Below are 13,380 nucleotides of genomic sequence, written 5' to 3' on the forward strand. Positions count from 1 at the left end.
CTCTTCTAAGTACAATTGAAAGAAGAGGTACGTTGAAAAGCACAGTGGTCAACGTCAAATTAATCTTAAAGGTATTGTACCTATTCATTTACCTCAATTGTCCTAGAGATATAGTCAATAGTCCTAGTGCATCAAAGATAACGAAAAATAAATTGTTCCCCCTCAAACAACAGATGAATCAAAACCATCCACACAATAGATGGAGGAATAATAGTAGTCAACAAAGAAAAGTGACTAACTATGTCAAATCAACAAGATTTTGTATGTTCCTCTTTATATGTTAGAAAATCCACGTACAACATACATGAATTTTCTATTTTTAGAAAACAAATGTTATCTCGTTTTGTAATTTCTATAGGTTTTAACCCTGTATAGAAATTGCATGCAGACGAATTCTTAAAAATAGAAAATAAACAATGACGAGAATATAAAACAATTACACAGAGATTTTCCCCTGTATCCCAAAATCGGGCTACCAGATTGATTTTTCATTATGTTCCTTTCAATGTTATAATACATATATATACATGTTGAAGCATTAATAAACCCCAATCCATTAACCTTGGATTAGAACATAATTGTATTTCCCTTGACCAGATCTACAAAATATCAGGGGCAGAAAACCATCATGCCCAAAACCATGTGAAAAACCCATGCACAAAACCATAGGTAGGTCTGCCCACCTAATATAGGGTCCAAAAAAAAAATCTCGGGTCGTTGCCCCAAACCCCATGCAAGGGGGCTACCATTGCCCTGTGACCCCCCTTTTGCACCCGGTGCAGCGAACAAGGGTATTTTCATCCCCCCGCGCATGCGAATAGTCATCGAAAGAATATAACGCACAACAAACATTCTCCCACTTGTTGTTTTCTTTTCCACACAGGGGTCACAGGAGAGCTTAGTTATTGGTACATCCCTGCAACTCCCATTATTTCTCTACACCAACAAAATTTCTCAGTGCTCAGAGACTTCATCAATGCATTTGCGACATTCTTCAAAGTGTCCACCTTTACTAGCAACGTCTTTTTATCCTCAACCATATCCCTCACAAAGTGATACTGAACATCAATGTGTTTTATCTTTGAATGATAAGAAGTGTTCTTTGCCAAGAAAATTGCATTTTTGTTGTCACATTCTACCCTTATAGCTTGTTGTAGTAACCCCATACTTCAACACAATTTTTGTAACCAAACTTCTTCCTTGCTTGCATGAGTGGTTGTCATGTATTCTACCTCTGGAGTTGAAAATTCCATTGTAGACTGTCTCTTGCTCATCCAACTGACTGCACCTCCAAATAGGTTAAACACATACCCACTTGTAGATATTCTCTGATCTAGATCTTCAACCCAGTCTACATCAACAAAGCCACAGATGTCCAAAACTACGTCCAGGCCTGGTCTTCCTTGGTAGCACAGACCATAATCACTAGTGCCATGCAAATACCTGAAAACCCACTTCATTGTTGTCCAATGCTCCTTCCCTGGTTTTGACATAAACATGCTCAATACTCCCACTGTATGTGCAATTTCTGGTCTAGTACATACCATTGCATACATCGAGATATCGACTGCACTTGCGTATGGAACATGGGACATGTCCTCTTCCTCTTCTTATGTCTTGGGACAATTTTCAGCAGATAACTTTACACCAACAGGAATAGGAACCTTCACCGGTTTACTATCATGCATATTAAACCTCCACAGTATTATCTCAACCTACTTCCTCTAGTTTAACCAAAGCTTCCTCTTTGCCCAATCTCGTTTAATTTCCATGCCCAAAATATAGTTTGCAGCACCAAGATCCTTCATGTCTAATTTGGAGGACAATTGGGTCTTCAAATCCTGGATAATTTCTTTGTCATTTCCAATCAACAACATATCATCCACATACAAGACCAGATAAATAACACAGTCACCAATTAATTTAAAATATGCACAGCAATCCGCTTTGCTTCTCGTGAAGCTAAGTCCCCATATATATGTATCAAATTTCTAATACCACATCCTTGGTGACCGTTTTAACCCATACATAGAATTTTTTAACCTGCATACTAGTTATTTGTTACCCTTCACTACAAATCCTTCAAGTTGCTTCATGTAGATCTATTCTTCCAGATCCCCATGAAGAAACGTTGTCTGCACATCCATCTGTTCTACCTCAAAAAAAGTAGCAGCAACAGATAAAATTAATATAATAGAAGCTACCTTGGAAACATGAGAAAAAATATCACCAAAATCAATTTTGAGCACCTGGGAATAACTTTTTGCTACCAATTGATCTTTATATTTATACATCTTTCCTTTTGCATTCATCTTCTTCTTAAACATCCATTTTCTTCCATTGGGTTTCCTTCCAGCCAACAACTCCACCAGATCCCAAGCCTCATTTTTGTCCAAAGATGTCATTTCATCAACCATGGCCTCTTTCCATAGTTTTCCATCCTCTGAATCTATTGCCTCCCTGACAGTTCTAGGATCATAATTAGTAATAGATAAAGCAAAATTTCAACAGAAAGTAGATGGACTATACCTCTCTGGCTACCTTCTTTCTCAAACTGATCTTCTCACAGCTGGAGTTTGTGGCTCTTCATCTTCTTATTCATGTTCTATTGTAGAGCTTGATTCTTCCTCCTTTAGCTCAAACTCTATCTTCTCAGGTTCCTATGGTACGAATTCATGTTTAATAACATATTTCACCTCTCTAAACACCACATCTCAGTTGTACACAACCTTCCTTGTTTTTGGGTTCCAAAGCTTATAACCTTTTAAACCATCCTTATACCTAATAAATATGCACCTTTCAGATTTACTATCCAACTTGGTTCTTTTCTTCTTTGAAACATGTACATATGCATCACAACCAAATACCCTCAAATGTGAAAGAGAGGATTTCTTACCAGTCCATACCTCATGTGGAGTCTTATCCTCCAATGTTGATGAAGGTGATCTATTAACCAGGTAACATGCAGTCTCCACTGCCTCTGCCCATAATTCTTGTCCTAACCCAACACCACTGAGCATGCTTCTTGCCTTTTCCATCAACATCCTTTTCATTCTTTCTGCAACTCTGTTTTGCTAAGGTGTGTATGGAGTATTCTTTTGCCATTCTATGCCATGCTTCTTACAGAACTCTTCAAATTCCTTCTTGCAAAACTCTCCACCATTATTTTTCCTCAACACCTTTAACTTCTTCTTTGTCTGCTTTTCCACCAGAGCCTTAAATTCTTTAAACCTGTCAAAGACTTTAGATTTCTTCCTAAGGAAATATATCCATGTATTCATTGAGAAGTCATCTATAAATGATACATTATGTTGTACTTGTTTCTCGTAGGCAGTTTTTGGCTGCAAAACTACGCCGAGAAACCAACTTGACCAACCTTTAGGTTCAAGTTGGCCCTTGAAACAGAGGGGGCTCCCTCAAATGTCACGAGGCCTTTTTTAACTATGTTCATTTTCACTAGACAACAGCTTATGGAGCACAATGGCCAGATCTTTGATCTAATTTGGGTGGTTGCTAATGATATTCCAATATCTGTTCATAAATAAATCCATCTCTTGCAGAGTCCTTGGTCAAAGTGTTGACATCCAGTTTGACAGAATAACATGATTTTTAAATAATTTGACAGAAGAATATAAGGGAATTCATGGTAATTAAGCAGTCATACTAAATACTTAATCAACTAGACATAGTGGATGCGTATACAAGATTTTCTACAACCAAACAGAGCACATTCAAGAGATGACAAAAGGCAATAATTAAAAGATGTAGAGGAATTAACCAAGACATACAGTTTAGTTAATTAATCTCTTTAAATGATTATAACTTTGCAAGGGATTTCATAGAGATTGATACTCAATCTATTCTTACCCAGATCTCCTATATACCTTGAAAATGTACAGAAATAAGATATGAAAGTACTGGAAAAACAACAGGAAAAATAAATCATGCCATAAACTGGAGCTAGATTACTTCAATTATTAATTCTATAATAAAAGTTTTACAAAGTGACAGGGTTTTGGCATCAAAAGAAAACCCTTTTATAATCAAAATCAAATAATATATAGAATAAAACTCTCCTAAACTGTTACAATATTTCTGGAATAAAATCCTAAACAATAAACTAAAAATAAAAAGAATCTCTGAATAAATGCAGGAAATTTGGAATTGATGAAAATCCTCTGCCTTGGAATCTGCATAATCCTTCTTTGACTGCTGATATTTCTGTTTGAAATCTTTAACAATTTCACAATTGGTGCATATTCTGCCAGTTGTATTCTTTGAATGCTCATCGAATATCTCAATCTAATGATTCTTCATAAAACTTGGAAATATCATGTAACTATAGCCTACAAATGAGTCAATTTTCCTTTGATGAGGGAAATTTTGCCACCTATTTAACCAGTTGTCTTTTTTACTGATATATTCATGCCTTTGAAATCTAGAGTTGTTGATTTCATGCCTCAAAACTCTACCACATGTGTTAGACAATTGTCACATACATTTTTTCCTTTGACTTTAATCCCCGTGGCAATTACCATTATTGGATTTACATCTCAGCTAGTTGTAACATGTTTTCTTACCTCAGAATTTTATAATCTATTTCCCTATGACTTATTATACTATTTCAAACTGGTACAAATTTTCTATAGACTCGCTCTTTCTCCCATTGACAAATCTGTAGACTAGAGAGGGAAACACCATTATTTGAATGAGAGATTTCCAATAATGCTCAAACCAATGCAGTTTTTCTAAGACTAAATATGTAAAATCCATTTAGATTATTTTCTTGTAAATTCAGTGACTAGAGATTGGGAACCACAGGCAATTGATAAAAACTCTGAATTTCCCATGCCTCCAAATGCTTTGTCACTCTTTGTCATAGTTCTTCAATTCAAGCATTTGCATTTTTGTATCCTTCCTCCATTTTTACTTTGATTATTTTTATAAAGAAGCCTTGCCATCTCATTTTTGGATTGACATATTTGGCTTGTAAGTTGCCTATGTTTGACTGTGCTAAAATTGAAAAATTGATTTTCCACTTTGAAATATGCATTAAATCTCTTTACTATTGATGCTAATCGTGAATCTGTTAGATGAGTCCCTCTGGATCTGCTATTGTATTAAGTCTAAATATCAAGACCTTCAATGCCCCATAATCATAAACAGAAAAAGTTGCACTCTCATAAATTTCACAGAAAACTACCACACCACCCAAAACACATTGGCAATTCCTATGGCTCTTCTTCTCAAACCACTTTGTTGAGTGAGATCCAAGTTTGAGACTAGTTGTAAGCCCTCTTATATGCATATATCACATGATAACCTCCATCTAAGTAAATTTCACAATAAGATTTCCAGTTGCAAATGATTACATGCTCATGCCCCATCCACCATTGGCACTTAAAAATCAAATATTCTTATATAACCAGTTTGGAAAGCATATAAATCCAAAGTTCTTGAATTCCAAGCTATCCTTTATTGTATGTTTTCCTTTGTTTCCTTTTAATCCACCAAACAGAGGGTCTAAATTGTTGATCCTGAATAAACCATTTGTGTGCTTCAACATCCTATGACTTTTTGCAGACAAAAAAAAATTCAGAGCTCACCTCTACAACCTCATTACTAGGTAGCACATTTTTGTATGCCTTTGTTATTAACTCTTTGTTCAAACTCGAAACACATAAATACTTCTTAATCCCCTTTAAAAAAATTGGGTTCACATCCAATGATTGATTATGTTGTGCTTGATCAACAAGAAAAAGCATGATCTTTCTTTCCAATGTCTAGCCATCCTCCACCATTTAACTCGTATGAATCATTTTCTAGTAGAAAATACAAATCATCATTAGTGATATCTAAAACAGTATGTACAATAGCACTATAATTGTGTAGTAGAGAGGAAATTGGTCTTTCAAGAATGTGAACAAAAACAAATTCTTCTTCCTCCCTTTCATAATACAAAGAATTACTATTGAAACTAAATGACCTTCATTAATAAAGGACCATAATGATTATCCTTTATAAAATAATGAAAGATGTAGATCATTTCCATTGTAATTCAACAACCCAATAGCCACATGTATAAACATCCTTTCTTTTATCTTTTTCTCCTTCTCAGCAGTTTCCCTCTCTCTTTTTGCAATATCAACTCTTGCTTGTAGATTTCGAAGCATCTGGTTAATTATACAAAATACTAACAGTTTTGCGAGAGATCATACTTGTGTTTCTGTAGCTAAAATTACTCTCTCCCCATATGCCTTACCAGTATCCATACCATTGATTTATGTTGAATGTACTAGCATTTTCCTCAACTTCTTGACATTGGACAAAATGTCCTAGCCACCGTTTGTTGCCTCTTCCTCTTGACTTTTTCCTCTGCTCTCACAGAGTGATCTAATTCCATAGCTACCACTGTACTTAATTGCCTCACCAGAAGTCATCATCATTCTTCTTCGTATAGTATCTATAGGATACGATGCAAGACCAACACTAATTGTAATACCCCAACCAAGAAGAAAACTTGCAAGGAAGTTATTCTAAAGATCACCAATCAAAACAACAGGCTTCAGAGAATCATACATTCCAAAGTATAAACCACGATAGGCTATAATTCCCACACAGGAAATGTTGAAATCGCAAAAAAGACCAGCAATTCCATCATATTTTAATGTTTTCTTGTAGACATCAACAAACCCATTAAATTGCCTCTCCCCTCCTTTCTTTGCATCCTTGTTATCGTTAGCTAGGAGAGTTCAAGCATAGTCCAAAGAATAAACAAAAGGAGAGAAGATGCATCAGCTGCACCACCAGAGTCCAGGTTTCCAGCAAACCATTTCCAGTATCCATCCCTGTTTTTCTTGAAATTAAAGAGTCTCTTAGTGGGAAAATAACAGATAACATTTGCAGTGTTTCCTCTCCATAATGCAATGATACCTTCATACAAGAAGTTTGCCTTCATTGAGAATCCTCATTTTCTCCTCAATGCAATAAGAAATGAAATCTTCAAACCCTACACTTTGTAATAATGAAATTTGGCAAATGCATTGTTATTAAAACCAGAATTGGATTTCGGTTTCGGGGGGGGTGTGGGGTGTTGTTGGTAAGCAATTTCTCGCCCGGGGATACCAAATTTCACCACAGATTGTCACGTAATCAAAGTTGGTTTTGTAAAAACAAGACTTCGAACTCCCCCAATTGTTAAATCTCATATGACCTTGGGAGTTCCTAAATGGAATTTGAATAGTTGATTCACAAGGGCCAACATCTGCCATTGAAAACTGCAAGAAATTTAATGGTTGAATTAAAACAACAATTTTAATTTTAAACTTAAAATTTTATAAAAATATATTCGATGATATATTTTAACAAAATTAAAATCATTTAAAATTAAAATTATTATTATTATAACAAAATAACCCAACAGCGCATATTAAACCATTTTATCCCAGGCAATTCGCATATACGTGATAATGTGGCCATGAATAGCTGGTAAATTTCAGCATTTTCTTGTAACTTTTAATGGTGTCAAAATAAGTTACAACACATTGTACACAGACTTACCCAGTGATGGAACTGACATGGGTCCAAACACATCACTATGCACAAGCTCTAATATCCCTTTCGCCCTCTTCGCACCAGAGGGGAAACTCGCCTGATTTTGCTTCCCATATGCACAATGCTCACAAAAATTGAAATCTATCGAGAAATTAGACATACCTTCTACCATACCATTACCATGAAGTATTTGAAAGCCATTATCTCCAATATGTCCAAGCCTTTGATGCCATATCATGGTCTTTTCTCCTTAGACCACTAGGTTTTTTGTTCCACTTTTAGGAACCACAGAACTGTTGCACCCACCAATAACAGTACTAACCAGAAGCTTGTACAGAGTTCCAATCCGAACTCCCTCCATCAATACCAATGCTCCTCGAACCATCTTGCAGGTATCTTTCTCAAACACTATTTTTACACCTACATCATCCATCTTGCTTACAGAAATATGATTTCTGGGCAATGCAGGGATATGAAAAACACCCAAAAGTGTTTTAATCCTTCCACCATTCAACTTTAGCTTGACTGTTTTGCATCCGATGATTCTAGCTTCCCTTTCATCCCCTAAGAAGACATCACCGCCATCATATTTCTCATACTCGCAAAACCACCCCCTATGGGCAGTGAAGTGAAAGGATGCACCTGAGCCAATCAACCATGCCTCATGATCTATATGTGTACTTTAAGAAGAAGCCAAGTACACATCCCCACCTTCATCTGAGGTGGTTTTCTCCTCTGTAGAAGGAGCACCATCAGATCCCTTTCCTTTCTCAGGAGATTTAGATCTACAGTCCTTTTTGAAGTGTCCTTCCTTTCCACATTTCCAACATACCTTTACAGGTTTTGTGGAGATTGAGATATACCTCTAGATTCAGATCTCCCACTCGAGGACGTATTTTTATTTTTTTTCTGGGACCATCCTCATATAGACAAGGTATCTCCATTCTGGCTCTACATATTTTTCCATCTCATCTCCTTCTACAACAAGGATGAGACTATTTCATCAAACTTTAAGGCAGTTGTATTGCTACTTATTGCAACAACCAGACTATCCCATGAATATGGTAGAGAACACAACAAACTGATCCACTTATCTTCATCTAAAATTTTTATATCAACGGATAACAATTGGATTACCACGTTATTAAAGGCGTTTAGATGCTCTGTCACTGAGTCTCCATCCTTCATCCTCGAGTTATACAACTTTTTCCGCAGGAACAATTTGTTCACCAAAGAGTTAGATTGGTACGAAGTCCCTAACTTGACCCAAAAATCCTTTGCCATAGCTTCCCCTGATACATTCAACAATATTGAATAGGAGATACACAACCGTATTGTTCTCTTTGTCTTTCGATCCAACTTCTCCTAGTCTTTTGTTGACATAATCGTTGATTTAGTACCCAGATCTATCGCGATCCACTTATCTTTATCCATCAGCAGATCCTCCATCTTGAGTTTCCATAACTCAAAACTCTAAGTATTAAATTTCTCAATCTATGTCTTTCCACTGCTCATCATCTTCTTTTACAGCAAGAATTGATCCTTCATATCTCCCACTGAACAAGGTCTACTACAGGGCCGAGAAAAACCCCTCAGCAGCAAAGGCATCCCCTTGAAGTTGAAACAGCTCTGACACCAAATGTAGGTTTTAACCCTGTACATAAATTACCTGCAGATGAATTCTAAAAAACAAAAAATAAACAATGACGAGAATATAAAACAAATACACAAATATTTTCCGTTGAATCCCAAAATCGGGACTACCAGATTGATTTTTCATTATGTTCCTTACCATGTTACAATATATATGCCAAATCATTCATATACCCCAATCCATTAACCCTAGATTAGAATATAATCGCAGTTCCCTTGACCGGATCTACAAAACACCATAGGTAGAAAACCATCATGCCCAAAGCCATGTGCAAAACCCATGCACAAAACCATAGGTAGGTATGCCCACCCAATATAGGGTCCAAAAAAAAAAAACTCAGGTCGTTGCCTCAGACCCCGTGCAGGGGGGTTGTCAGCCCCTTGAAATCCCCCTGCTGCACTCGACGCAACGAACAAGGGGGACTTACGCCCCCCTGTGAACCCCCCCCCCCCACGTGTGCGACTAGTCGTGGAAATAATATAACACACACCCAACAATTTCATTATTTATACAACTCTCTTCATTAGATAAGGGGTTGGAAAAAAAAATTACTTCAATGAAACTCATATTTTTAGTCTGAGTTGTAGTCAAATTTTCAGGACACTAGAAATTGATTTGTCTAAGATCTCCATGTTTAGAATATTGTATGCTTTTAAAATTTGTTTATATGCATTAGTAGTGTTTTAAATCATAGTTTTCATTCATTTATCATTTTCTGTTGAATATTTGAATATGTTTTTTGTATTTTCTATTAAATAAATAAAGTGTAATGATTTGTTGAGATATTTAGAGAGTTCATATTCATTCTCAGCCTTTAATTTGATCAATTCGCCCTTTATAATATTTTTAGTGATGCACACCTAATGGTATCCTGAGAAGCCACCAATAAATGAGAAGAGTGCTCTTTTCCTACAACGTGGTCTAGTACCTCATCGCTAAAAGGCATTGGGAGTGGATCCTAAACGCAAGTGGTGTTGAGTCCCCTAAAGCCAACACACACTCATATTTCCCCTATTCATGTTTTCTTGTCTTAAGTCATAATTGGACTGATTTGAAATGATAACCTAAAGAATTGATCTCATTTACCATATAGGTTTGATTTTTTGAAGTAGTTTAGTTTATTGCATGCAAATCAATAAAAAGTAAAAAAATACACAATTTAGTGAGAAGCTCCTTTAACAGGAGCCCAAATCTATTAGGTGGTAGACTAAGCTCATGTATCAGTGTAGAAAATTACTATCCCAAACACTTGCAGAACCTTTAAATACTACACTTGGGAAGCTTTCCCTTCCCTCATTGTTTAAATTATTGAAGCCCATTTCACATAGCATTTTATATAGTTTTATTTTATTTGTGTACATATTCAGTGAGAAACTCCATTAACATGAGCTCAAATCTACATAGATACAGCCAAAAAAAAGTTGAAGAGATTGGCGAGGGGGAGAATGCGGTTCAGGATGATTCTGCTCTTCTGCTCCTCCCCCACAGTCGGGTTCGGATATTGAAGTACAACATCCCTCGGTGGGTCTAGGTGGCACCAAATGAGCTCATTCCTCATTCGAAGGTAGGAAAAGATCTAGTTTTGGTTTTGGTTGACCCAAATCCTCATGGGTGGCAACTGTAGAGTCGGTCTGGTCAGCCCTCTGTCAGAGATCAAAGCTCTTTGTGCATTTCAAATTTAGATGTCCCGCTCCATCCACTCAGCTGCATTTCGCTAGGGACATGTCATGGTCTGACGGAGATAGTCATGCTACTCATTTTCCCTCATCTCTGGCCCCTGCTGGTTCAGGTCTTGGTCCATAATCACTGAAGTTCATGATAGTCAAGGTCTGGTCATATTACAAGAAAAAGTCATTTTTATGGTTGGGTCTAGGAAATCATCAATGTTGTTTTTGAAAAAACATGTCCAGAACAAAGTCATGTAGGCCAGAAGGAGACCTTATACAGCTACAGTTCAGAAAGCTTCATCATCACCTGAAGAGACATTGACTCTTCTTCAAAACTCTGTTTTGAACAAAAGTCAAACAAGGTCAACTACGACAAAATTTTACAAAAAATCGCCAGTTGACATTTTCAGATGCAGTCATGGATTTCAAAGCCAGAGGCCCAGTCACACAGTCCCCGCAAAGAAATGCCGAAAATTTTATCATGAGAGCCAAAATTTCAAAGAAAAAGGAAAAAAGCAGAGTGTTTTAAAGTCAACAAAAAGTGCAAAACATAAACATTATAAAGGGGGTTTGCAAAGAAGAAAAAATCAAACTCACCTCTCCCTAGCCTATATATACATGTTATGGCCCAAAACAAAAATCATGTGTGCTTTGGCAAGCTTGGAGAGAAATTAGAGAAGTGAGAAAGCAAATTCATGAGGGTTTGAGTGGAGGAGAGCTAGTTTCCAAAGGGCACGGCGCATACACCAGGGCGCGCGACGCACACGGAGGGCGCGACGCACCTGCAGCCAACCCATAGTGAAAAACCAACAAGGGCGCGACGCACTCAGGGCGCGCGACGCACTCAGGGCGCGCGGCGCACTGGGCTTGGCGCGCGACGCACACAGCCAGGGGCATAAAAACAGTGCCAAACTGTTTCAAATCTTTGTGAAAGTTATCAAATCACAAGGTAGGCTTTATGACACCTCTTCTCCATCAATTTGGTCAATGTTTAGCTATTTACAATATGTTTGAAAGGTATCCAAAAGCACAATGGCCTTCCATGGAAAAAGCAACAAGAAAAACGGTTGATGGGGTTGCCAGATGGTAATGATTAGCACCAAGGTCACTTTCCTCCCCTTGTCCCCTCACTCCTCATCATTTTCACCTCCATTCCTCCTTGTCTCCCAAGAAAACCCCCTAGAAAACTCCACTAAGCCCCTCCCCCTGTTTTTCAAGCAAATTCAGGTGAAATTCACAGTGCGACACACAAGGTGGCACGGCGCACTCAGGGCGCGCGGCGCACTGGGAGCCTGGCCACAGTGTTAACACTGCACTGGCACGGCGCACAGGCCTCTGAGCTTAAAAAAGCACCAAATCTCCCAAATTTTTGTAAATTGGCTCTCAACATTGCAAAAGTGCCCATAAATCTTTTAACCATTGATCCTTAACTCAAGGAAAAATATGTTTTGGTGACCATGAAATCAAAAGCAAATTTTTTTTTTAACCAAACCCAAAAATGACATAAAGGAGGACAAAAAGCTAGGGTTTTTGCTACAATAATACAATTTCTAAATAAGCTCTTATCCTACCTTGATCAGCTAATTTCCCTGTAGCATTTTCCCCTTACCATCACCCTAGCTATATTGTAATCATATCTATTTGTCCCCTTTATTCCTATAGCTAAGAATATCCCAAACCCTACCCCATCAAAACCATACCCCAAACACTCCCAAATCCCTGATAAATTTCTCCTTTAAACCCCTATTCCCCTTTTCATCATTCCCCTCCTAACACTCCCATGTTTTATTGTCCCCTTGGTAACAGATTTTCATAGCATTCATCAGTGTCAATTGGATTCAAAGGGCAACACTAAACTCAGGGTACAAGCAGCAGTGATGGCATCAGAAAATTCATCAAATTATGAGGGGGATACACACAACGACACATCTTCAGGAGAGAGGGCCCATAGGAGACATCACCGGAGTGGCAGACATCTCAAGGATGAGCCCAACACCCTCACAGAGCTACAGGCATGCCCACTTGCCATGTCTTGTTTCCAGCACTTGGCATGTTATGAATTTTGCCAAAGGGTGGCAAATTTCAGAGTACTGTTGGCTACTCGAATTGTTTATTGATTAAACAGTCGAGTACCGCATTAATTTGTCAACCCGGGAAAGTCCTTTTATTTCAAAGGTGACCTCGTATTGTATGTACTTAACTCTAAAAGCATTAAAAGTTGTAGTATACACAATTCTATTTTCTGTCAAACTCCTTACTCTATGTTATAGCAGTTAAAATATATTGCAGAGATGAAATGAAAGCAGTTAACTAAGAATACAAATCTGCAAAGAAAAATAATGGCTGCTCTGTTAGCAGAGGATCAGGACCCTATCCTCAGGGTAAGGATGTTCAGCACCTACCCTTGTAACCAAGTTGCCAATACACACTGCAATTCCTAATCACCGGTGAAGTACTCGTTTACAATATCAAGCAACTAACAAAATAGAGTATCAGCAATAGGAA

The 13,380-nt window shown here is 37.5% G+C and overlaps 1 pseudogene; it reads right to left on the bottom strand.

Moving 5' to 3' along the window:
• Positions 1–6,335: 6,335 nt before the first annotated feature.
• Positions 6,336–6,958, bottom strand: LOC149153765 (ADP/ATP translocase 3, mitochondrial pseudogene; annotated as a pseudogene).
• Between the last annotated feature and the right edge of the window lie 6,422 nt (positions 6,959–13,380).

This window comes from Pinus tabuliformis, chromosome 9 (assembly GCF_031772625.1).
Source record: "Pinus tabuliformis cultivar Carrire ecotype Pingquan chromosome 9, CPIR1, whole genome shotgun sequence".
Classification (NCBI taxonomy): domain Eukaryota; kingdom Viridiplantae; phylum Streptophyta; class Pinopsida; order Pinales; family Pinaceae; genus Pinus; species Pinus tabuliformis.